Below are 10,610 nucleotides of genomic sequence, written 5' to 3' on the forward strand. Positions count from 1 at the left end.
GATCTATCACCATTTGATCGCGTCCACTTTTCACGTATTCCTCCACTCCGCAAAGCGCATTTTTTTAAAAAGGGTAACTGATAGACCTTGAAAAACATCAACTGTTAAACTACTATATAAAATCAAAGCCTTGTGATTACGGTTTTACAAGCAACACCCATTCTCAGCTAACTGGGACCATTCGCACTTTGGTTGTGTTTTCACTAGGACAATTTTAACTAGATAAAGCCGGAAAAGTCCGGAAATACAATGAAAACACCTCGTCTTGGTTTTAGCTATTTAAAATGCAACCTGTTTTCACAAGCAAAAACAAGGGATTTTCTCGCCTTTACGAGTGGAAATTCACGCAGAGTTATACTACCTCGCGAGATGGTATAACTTGTCCTGATAAACACCGCAGCCAATCGGGCCGCGCGTCTCGACAGAAGCCTGCCAAATAATCTGGTGATGTCATTTTCCCTCTTTCCAGACAAGTCCCTCGTGGTTGAGCTTGAGAAATTCAAAAAGGAAAACGATTTCAACAGTCATTTCTTTCGATTTACAATCCCGCGACCCACTGGATTCTCCATTTCTTCGGCCAGGTCCTTAAACCAGAATTGTGGTCTTGGATAAGCCTACACATATGCAGTCTTGCGCCTATGGCGCTGAATGTTGTTTCATTTTTGGATTGACAGAATTATTTAAAACATTTCGTCGCATCTTCCTTATTTGTAAGGACATAAGCCTCATTGGCTGAATAAAACTCCTTCTACTTGTCAAAAATACAGCGAAAATAATCACAAGAGAAGTCATTCCAAGCACTACAGCCCCTTTCATTTTTTTATTATGGCGCGCTTTTGCAATTTGAATCCTCTGAGTTAGCGGCTTAGATTGCGGGTTAAATTTCACAGTGAAAACAGTTGTCACTTTTAGCTAGTAAAAGTCGGTTTGTAAACAAAGCCTAGAAAGAATGTTCAGCTAGTTAATCGGCCTAGTGAAAACACAACCTTTGTAAAGTCAAAATATGAAGTGTTAGTGATTTTCATTTTACTAACATTTCTGAATATGATAACTTTTAAACTTCCTTTTTCTGAATTTGCGCAATTAACGACCAAGTAGTTTGCAAGTTAAACGAAAAAATGTTCAACCCTTCTTGTGAAAAAAAGAAACTTGTGATTTTTAGTGCCTCGATAGGAAAAACTTAACTTTAGTAATGGATAAGTGTCATTGCAAGTAAACTTTTGTCGTTTTTAATAAACATGTATATGGGGAAAAATTAATTTGCTTCATTGTTTGTACTAACTTGTAACTTGACAGAAATAACCTTTTAACAATTTTACAAGTTTAATCATATTTTTATCGATATGATAATTTCCATTTTTTATGTTTTCTGTTACGTTTTTACTTCGGAAATGTAAAAGTCCGCATTCATCTAACCATAAATACTACAAACGAAACTATTTAACTACAAACTTTTTAATTGGTATGTTACGCCGAAAGATAAGCGGAAACGGCTTGAAACATGGAAACGTAATTTACAAATGACAGTAACGTAATTTACACTGTCTCACTATTACTCTATAGCACACTCAGTATTACACTATAACACTGATAACAATCTATTCATGATATCGGTATAAAATCACAGGCTTTTACCTAAACTCATGCTCTGTAAGCTTTCATTCTCATTCTCATTCTGATAAACATGAACAACAAAATTAAATTGAAAAATTGACTATGACCTTGGACGGAGTATTAATAACAATGCGTTCGAGTTTCTGCAGTTCTTTGCAACGTAAACGTAATTTCGATATGCGATTTATGTTATTTTTCTAGTTGGTAACGTAATTGACATCCTCTCATAAAGCAATAGAAATGGAATATGAAAAGCAGTTATCAATCAAACTACGCCACTTTTCCGTTCCTTCTGACAAAAGTAGCACAACCAGTGTTTTCAGTCAAGTTTTCAGTTCATTGTTTTCATTTTTAAAGCTCAAAACGTCCATGCCGTTGCTCGATCAGTTCAATGGTTACATCTGTAACCTTAAAGATGCGCCCAGTTCTGCCAAGGGGGACCGGAGGCTCGATTACGCAGAGAATGCTGTGTCTTTCAAGCCACAAGACATCCTTTCGAGCAAGCCACTTGAAACTGTTTCCTTTTCCTCTTGTCATGAAGGAGACCTCCAACTCACCGTCATCTTCGTCAATTTGTGCTACCTGACCAGCGTACCAATTTCCTTCATAGTCGGCAGCTACCCAGTCATTGGCACATACGGCAAGTTGGCTGTCAAGGGCACCACTAACTTCATTTAAGATGGTGACTGCTTTCCACCCACAAGTTGAGTCTGCTTGGAATGCTTCGTCATTAAGGCAGTTACTGCAGTAACAAGAGGTCTCCCTTACCAGTACTTTTTCTGCTGAATTGCCAACCACAGAATGAAGTTTCATCGTGTTTGGAACCCCCTTGACCTCTTTGTAGTTTGTTTCAAGGTATGCTACTGCTTTACCATACTCTTTTTTACTGTAAAATCTGTACGCGACTGAGGAGCTAGTTTTACTCGTTGAGGCCCACTCGAAAAAGTCATTGACATCTTGGATCTTGACTTTACCTGTCTTTACTGCCTCGTCTGCCATACTCTTTGCGGTTCCTCCCACTCCATCGCATGGCCCTTTTCCGTGACCGACTTCGAAATAGTTCCACACAGCTGGAAACCAAACTCACTAGCTCTTGTGATTAGCTGTCGCGGCAAAGATGGTCTTGTTTCGGTACTGTGAGGTGGGGCTGTCTGTCCAGTAGTGGATGCAAGTCAGCGGTGTGACCAAACCCTTTAACTCTGACAGGAACTTCTTAAGTATTAGGTATATCGACGATGAGTTGTGGGATAGCGGGGTGGCCTCATGGTTAGTGCGCTCCACTCCGGATCGAGTGGTCCGGGTCCGTTTTCGGGGCCTGGCCGGGGACATTGTTTTCTTGGGCAAGACACTTTACTCTCACGGTGCCTCTCTCCACCCAGGTGTATAAATGGGTACCGGCGTAACGCTGGGGGTAACTCTGCGATGGACTGGCATCCAATCCAGGGGGTCTATATATACTCCTAGTCGCTTCATGATACGGAAACCGGACACAAGTGCCGGCCTGATGCCTTCTGGCTCGTAAGCAGTGACTTTTCTCAGCTGGATGCCCCAGCCTTTTTTTGGTTGCTAAGAGCGTGCGGCTCGTTATGATTATGAGGTTTCTATAAGCAATCGAAGTAACTGATGCTTAATTAAAAGGAAATGATCTGCAAATGATATCGAAATAAAGAATGGCCATCGCAAGTCAATGAGAATTAATAAAGATATGTCTCGGTAGAATAGCTTAAACGAAATACTCTACAATTGTATTTTCTTTATTCCGGGGAGTTTTATTTAACGGTCTTAAAAGATAGTTACTACCAATAACAGTGAGCGAGCCAAAGCAAAAGTGAACTATTCCTTTTGACTGAGGTAAACAATATTACGTCATATGCTGAATTGTTGAGTGAATTGTCGAAATGATGAGAGCTAATATTCTGTTCTCGTACACCTAGGGTTATAGACTTGTTGAGAAAATATCATCCCTCCTAGTAGATCATTCAATGGTACCTTAGGATATCTTTAGTATCCAGGATTAGCTAGACACAACCTGAGCGGTTTAGTTAACTTTGGAAGACTACTGCAGTGATCTGATGAAACTGGTTTCTTTGTTCTGCATGTTGGTTACTTAAGTTGTAATACCAGTTTTGCAGGGTTGTTTTTTTTTTAAATGAAGATTTCGAATTCCTATTTATAATGAAGAAATTGGAAATAGTCCAACTTCCGGTAAGTAAATTTTAAATTATGTTTTTCCGTTATGTTATTCTGTTACTGTGCTGCTACGGCAACCTAACTTTCCAACCAAGTAGGATTAGAAAAAATTACTAGTCAATAATAAGCCACAAATACAGGGGTTGACAATTTTAACAGATGCCGCTCGTCTAGCCTAAAAGTCATTATATCCTCTCGATTTTTTCGCGGATATTCCCGTAAAAAAACATAAAACTTCCCGAAATTGTGATTACATTGAAGGAGTTGCATTCAGAGATTTGCTGCTCCTTTTACTTGTGCAACCGCTGTTATTAGGAAGCATGCGCTATGTGTGGGTTTAAAATTGTTTTAACCACAAGTAACTCGACTGTGAACTATTAATTTTGACGCTTACATGAAACGTAGCATCTCAGAAATGACCTTTCTAATATTCATTGTAATTTTCGGCTAGTTTTAACAAAATAAAAACGTAACAGAATATGTCTGCTAAGCCGGAAATGTAACGATTCCCATTAGTACAGCTGTTAGTAATGTTCAATGACTGGACTGTCATGAATTTCCCATGGGTACTCGCATCATCGCATGCTATGCTATGCATTCGCGCCTTTTTGCCTATTTAAACCACTCCTCGATTCACATCATTCACTTGACGCCAATCAGCCACTTGAGAACTTTGCTTGGTGGCAAAGTCTTTCCTTTCGCTGTTTTTCCCAGTTATGGCCGACGAAGCGGCTACTCGAGAGGACCTCGACCAATTTAAGACTTTTCTACTACAGCAGCTTAGTCAGCATAAAACCGAACTTTCAGAGCAATTTAGCAAGGCCACTCAGGCAGCAAAATCCGCTCACCAAATATCGAAGCAATTGCAGCTAGGTGCGGACATCTCTTTCAAGAACGCCAGTAATGTGTTGACCGGCTGGGAAAGCCTCCATCGAAGGAACAACAGCTTTCGAGAACACAACAATTTATTCTCAGCTCACATGCAGCCATGTTTGTTTTTACACACACAATATGGCCTATGCGGAATACCGCTGACCCCTATGATACGACGACAGAATTATCTCCTATCAACATCCTCCCTTTCATAGAAAACTATTAACATGTTAATATGTTTCGTATGAAAAAAAAAAAGAGTCATGAACACAACAAATATGAAAAGACAATGTCTGATAATAGTCAGCATCGAGGACCATACTGCACTCTGGTCTCCAGTTCTAAAGGTCCAGTCTCTTTGGTGGCCTGATTGGCCGACCATAACGAGACGTTTGCACTGGCGGAAGTGAAGTCTCATTGGGAGACTCAGAATTGGAGTTAGGTACTATGGTTTCTGCAGAATTTCCGACATCCGCACCATTAGCTATGACTGGTTGTTCTGGCAAGGTTTGTAGGTAACATGGGACCTGCGGGTCACTAGGTCTTAAGTGGATCCTGTTCCGTCTAACCAATCCGGCTTGTGTTTGTACCACGTACGAAGGTGGTGTTACCTCGCCCAAGACTTCGCCGTGTCTCCACTGTTCACCACGGTGATGGTCATTTGGCCTGGTGTACACAAATTGTCCAGGTGCGAGAGGGGAGCAGTTTTGTCATAGTGAGCTTTGGCTTTAGCGCGCCTGCCCAGATGCTCGTCACGGACTACGGTTACAGGTGGCACAGATTGGCTCAGCAATGACTCAGACATTGGCAAGTTAAACTTTGTTCGTCGACAGAGAAACTAGTTCATCACTTAACGGATAATCATGACGGAGTGCTGTGGGCACCTGTGATTTGTCAGAGGGCCATCCATGAGCCACGAACGCACACAGAACTGACAGGGTATGATCCGCTTCGGTTTCAGCTTTAATTGCCTCCAGGGTGCTGGGATACATATTAGGGGAGTCTAGTTCCATGGTCTCTAGTTCTACCGGAACGTCTCTAGTGCATTCTCTGAGTTACACTGGAACACCTCTTCTTGTGGGTCTAAGGGTGTAGGGAGGTTCAAGGCGGCTCTTGACAATGTATCGGCCAAGTACATGTACTTGCCTTTCCTGTAAACTACTGTGAACTTGAACGGCTGTAGCTGAAGCATCATACGTTGAAGGCGTCTGGGGCCCTTACTCAGGGGTTTTTTGAAAATAGTTTCTAACGGCTGGTGGTCAGAATGTACTACAACATCTTTTTTCACCATAAAGATACTGGTAGAACTTTGTACAGGCTACTTTGATGGCAAGACATTCCTTTTCAATAGGTGAATAGTTGACTTCAGTTGCTGACAATGTTGAACTTGTAAAAGCCACGGGTTGACCATCTTGCAGCAGGGCACCCCCAAGGCCTGTGTCACTGGCATCCACTTGTAACACACACGGCTTGTTCACATCAAAGAACTTCAACGTCGCTGCATTTGCAATTAAGCTTTTGGCTGTCTTAAAAGCCTTGTCATGCTGTGATGAGCATGACCACACTACACGCCCGTGAGTCAGCTCAGTGAGAGGCTTCACAATTTCTGCAAGGTTTGGGGTGAAGCGCGACAAATAATTGCACATGCCCAGGAACCGCTGAACCCCTTTCACATGATGCGGTGGGGTCATGTCCTAAATGGCCTGGACTCGATCTGGATGTGGGGGTGACGCCAGTACTGCTAAGGAGATGGCCCATCCAGGTAACTTGCTCACTTTGAACTGAAATTTCTTGGGGTGTTGAGATTCACTTCTCGGCACCGCAAACATTAAGTTCCACAAGTTACTGTCATGATCCTTCTCAGCCTCCTCAATACTATCTCCACTCCCAAAGACTAGAATGTCATCGGCCTTGTTCACAACGCCAACCAATCCTTCCAGTGCTTCATGCTGCCTACGCTGGTATTCCTCCGGTATTAAACTGACCCCGAACGGCATACGTAACCAACGGTAGCGAACCCATTGGAGTATGCATGGTCGTTAAGAAGGAGGAACTGTCATCTAAGTCAATCTTTGTGAACCCCTTGTACACATCTACACAAGAAAAATTTTGGGCATTGTTCAACTTAGGCGGTAACTCATCAACTGTAGGAATAGGATACTTTGGGACTTCTATGGCTTTGTTGATTGTTGGCTGGGATCAATGCACACACGTATGCTTCCATCGGGTTTCTCTCTATAGACGCTCTTGGACATCCATGGCGTCGCTCAGTAAACTTTCCAGGATACCCTGTTTTTCAATGTCACGTATTGTGTCAGATGCTTTTGCTTCTTTTGCTACAGGTTACCGTTGTGGATGTGCTTGGATTGGAGTCACACTAGGGTTCATGCTGATGTGTAGGGGCGGTCCCAAAGTTCCTAACCCTGTATGGACATCTTTAAAGTTATCCATGACAATAGCTTTAGTCAGTTTTCCCCAAGGGACAGGCACATGGGACACACCCCACCTCACTAGCCATGCTCCCTTTGGGCTAACTTTTTCTTTAGTGGTTACAGCACTATGAACTGCACTAATATACTCACACGTACCATGTACTGGAGAGGTGCTGGTGGTTTCCTCAGTCAGATTAAGCTCTTCTGTTGCACTACCACTCAGTGAGGCGGGCCTGACGTGCCCATCAGAAGGTCCACTTTCCTCCACTCTTCCACGCTGAGACCCAAATCAAGTTGGCACACTTCTGAGGCACCCCCTTTTGGGTTGTTACGATCCAAGGAGCAGGTGCTTTGTCCTATCTCGATCAAGCCTATCTAACACAATCAGATCCACTTAGAAGAGGTGGACTGTGAACCAATGACGTCCTTATTTAACAGCTGAAACTAAAGAGTGTGAACTTTTCCTTGAGTTTCACACACTAATTCTACTTGCCCCCACTGGCTTTATTACACCTCCTCCATAGGTACGCAGGATGGCAGAGGAGGATTTGATTAGGCCATGGATATCCAAACCCTGCTGGACACATGGTCCGGAGGTCATCCACTGCAAGTGTGTTGGTTGTTGACGCTGTATCTAATTGCAAAAGTTTTCCATGCAAAAGAATTTTTGCTGCTGATAATTTAAGTGCTGCGAAAAACCTTTTCCCCTTCTGTACAGACACAGATCGCACAGAGTGAGTGTCCAAAGTAAACAAATGATAGGTTTGTTTCCCATCATCAGAAACTGAATCATCCAATGCATTCACGTTCTGAGGTGTGCTCAAACATTTCCGAGCTACATGCCCTTCTTTGGCCACATTTCTGCACTTATACTTAAGGAGAAATGCACGACACTTTTCTTTTGGGTGATCCGGTGTCGCCCCACAGTAGTTACACTCATACTGTTTCTAGACAACTCTTTGCCATTGCTTTGGCTTTGAAAGCGAGAGCTGTTTCGCTTTGACTGGGGTGCTTTGTCGATCCAATTTACCTGCTCTTGATCTCCACGAACTTGCCTCATAAGCCTACGAGCATCAGTGGAGGATTCATAATTCTTTGCTATTTCAAACCACAGTACGGAACTCTACAATGTTACCACCCTTGTCACGATGACCATTCGTGTTTAACTTTCTTGTAAAGTTTCGTCTACCAAGCCAGCAATAAAACGGTCGCAGCATGCGACAGCTTGCTCTTCAAAATTCGCATGTTCACAATATTTAGCTCGCTCTACCACTCGGACATTCCCACGCACTAATGGATTCTCCTTCGGACTGAAACATGCGTCCCATTTTCGTTCGCTCAGCTTGAACACTGACACTGCCTCCAAAGCGCTTAACGAGGGCTTGAATAACTTTCACCGGGTCACTCTTTTCTCCTTCGGACAGTCCTAGCGTTTTGTTGTTTGGGTTAATCAATCTCTTCATCTTCGAAGGCCAGAGTTGCTCGCAGTGTTGACATGCAAAGGTTTTGTTTTTCCATTGTTTTTTTCCATCCTCGCTTTGATCGTCATATTGAACATCCATCTTTCCGCTCGAACCATCCCATCACCGTGCAATAATCAATATAATCCAATATGAAACAGTCTAGAGCTTCTCTCATCTAGGCCCTTCTTGCATTTGAGGGACAGGAAAACCGACAGGAGCGTTCGCCATGATAACAGCAAACACAAACAGGTCGTACGGGCACCAGCTTGACAAAATGGATAAATGGCGGGAAAGATTCGGACAAACAGTTCCCACAGTTCTTTCGCATACACAAACGAACCGTAGTATGGACGAAACTTCGTAACTTTAGGCGGGTGTTCGTCTACTTCTGACACCATGTTGCCCGGCTGGGAAAGCCTCCATCGAAGGAACAACAGCTTTCGAGAACACAACAATTTATTCTCAGCTCACATGTAGCCATGTTTGTTTTTACACACACAATATGGCCTATGCGGAATACCACTGACCCTATGATACGACGACAAGAATTATCTCCTATCAACAAATGAAAAGTAAGTTTATTCGGGTGTCCTCGACAAGTTGCAGAACGCGCTTTCCACGAGTCCCGTTGAAGACAATGAATTCTGATTCAAGAAGCCATTGGTCTCTTGGAGGAAAGTAATCGCAGAATCCGCATCACAGACTCATCCGAGGCCGGCTGGCTGACGGTAAAACATTACGAAAGTAACCAGTGGCTAAACTCCGAAGACGATAAGAAAATTCGTCGCGAGCACGGCCGTAACAAATACAAACGTAATGTGGACCGGTCTCGGGCAGAGGTTTCCAGTATTCTTCATACGCGGGTCGCTTCAGCGGGACAGCGAAATCCCTTCAGACTTTCCAACCAGTCGTCGCAGTTCAGGCAGAATGACCAACCGAGGGGTTCCTGTCATTTCTGCGGAAATTCCAGGCATTGGTGGCGTGGATATCCAGTTCGCCTCGCGAGATTCCCATATCAACCGGCGGATGGCAAACTCCGGTAACATAGCTAAGGGATCCTCTCCGCCCGATACCGTCGCTCGCCCATGATGTTCCCGCGCAGTTTGCGGATGTTTCCAGGTTAATTGTCCAAGAGCTTGACCCAGTTAGCTCTATTGATGAAGAGGGAAAAAATCTATTGAAGAAGAGGAAACGGAGGAGGTTCTCAATGTAGGTTAGATAAGTTGTAACAATGATTTACTCGAAATTTTTCGGGCAGCAGTGCGGCCAAAAACACCCTTGGCTTTTTTCCGAACAGCTGTTTCCCGACCTCCTTGAATTAGGTTTAATCACAGAAAGAAAATGTGAGGGAGGTCATACTTTACGCGTAGATTCTCAAGATAATTCGAGCTGTTTTTTAAGGCCTTTTCCCTCCATCTCAGGACAAAGGAAAGATGGTAATAGCAGAGATATTTATTAGCCATCCATCTACGGACTTCAAGTCCTTTATAATTTAGATCCTTGATTCAAGAGCAAAACCGTGCTAGGTGTTACACGGATATAAAACGTTAGACGCCCATATAATCGCCCACAAGGGTAGCACGTCTCGTCGTTATTCCACGATCTCGCATTGTAAATTTTTCAGTTTTGTTGTTCTTCACAAAAACATTTCCATTGAAGTTGCGTGGATTCCAAGATTGATGAATGAGTTTGCCACCCCCTATTCAATGAGCAGGATTATCGATTATGACGACCTGGTGTGTTTCTCGCCGAAATTTTCGACTACGTTAGTTCAATTTTCGGGGACCCGTCTCAGTCGACCGCTTTGCATCTTTGAACACAGCCAATGTGTCCTAGAATGATTTTACTCTAAATTTGGGTTTCCAGGTGTTCGGGAAGGTTGTGGATGCCGTTAGCACAAGCTAGACTGGAAAAACAATTGGCTCATTTCCGCCGGTGTATTTGATTTCCAAACGTACCATTTTGCACCTAGAGGTTTCTAGAGCGGGCGGAAGTTTTATTAGTTCCGTAAGTGGCTCTCGGCCGTTTTCTGGCCCAT

Source organism: Montipora capricornis, chromosome 8, assembly GCF_036669925.1.
Source record: "Montipora capricornis isolate CH-2021 chromosome 8, ASM3666992v2, whole genome shotgun sequence".
NCBI lineage: Eukaryota > Metazoa > Cnidaria > Anthozoa > Scleractinia > Acroporidae > Montipora > Montipora capricornis.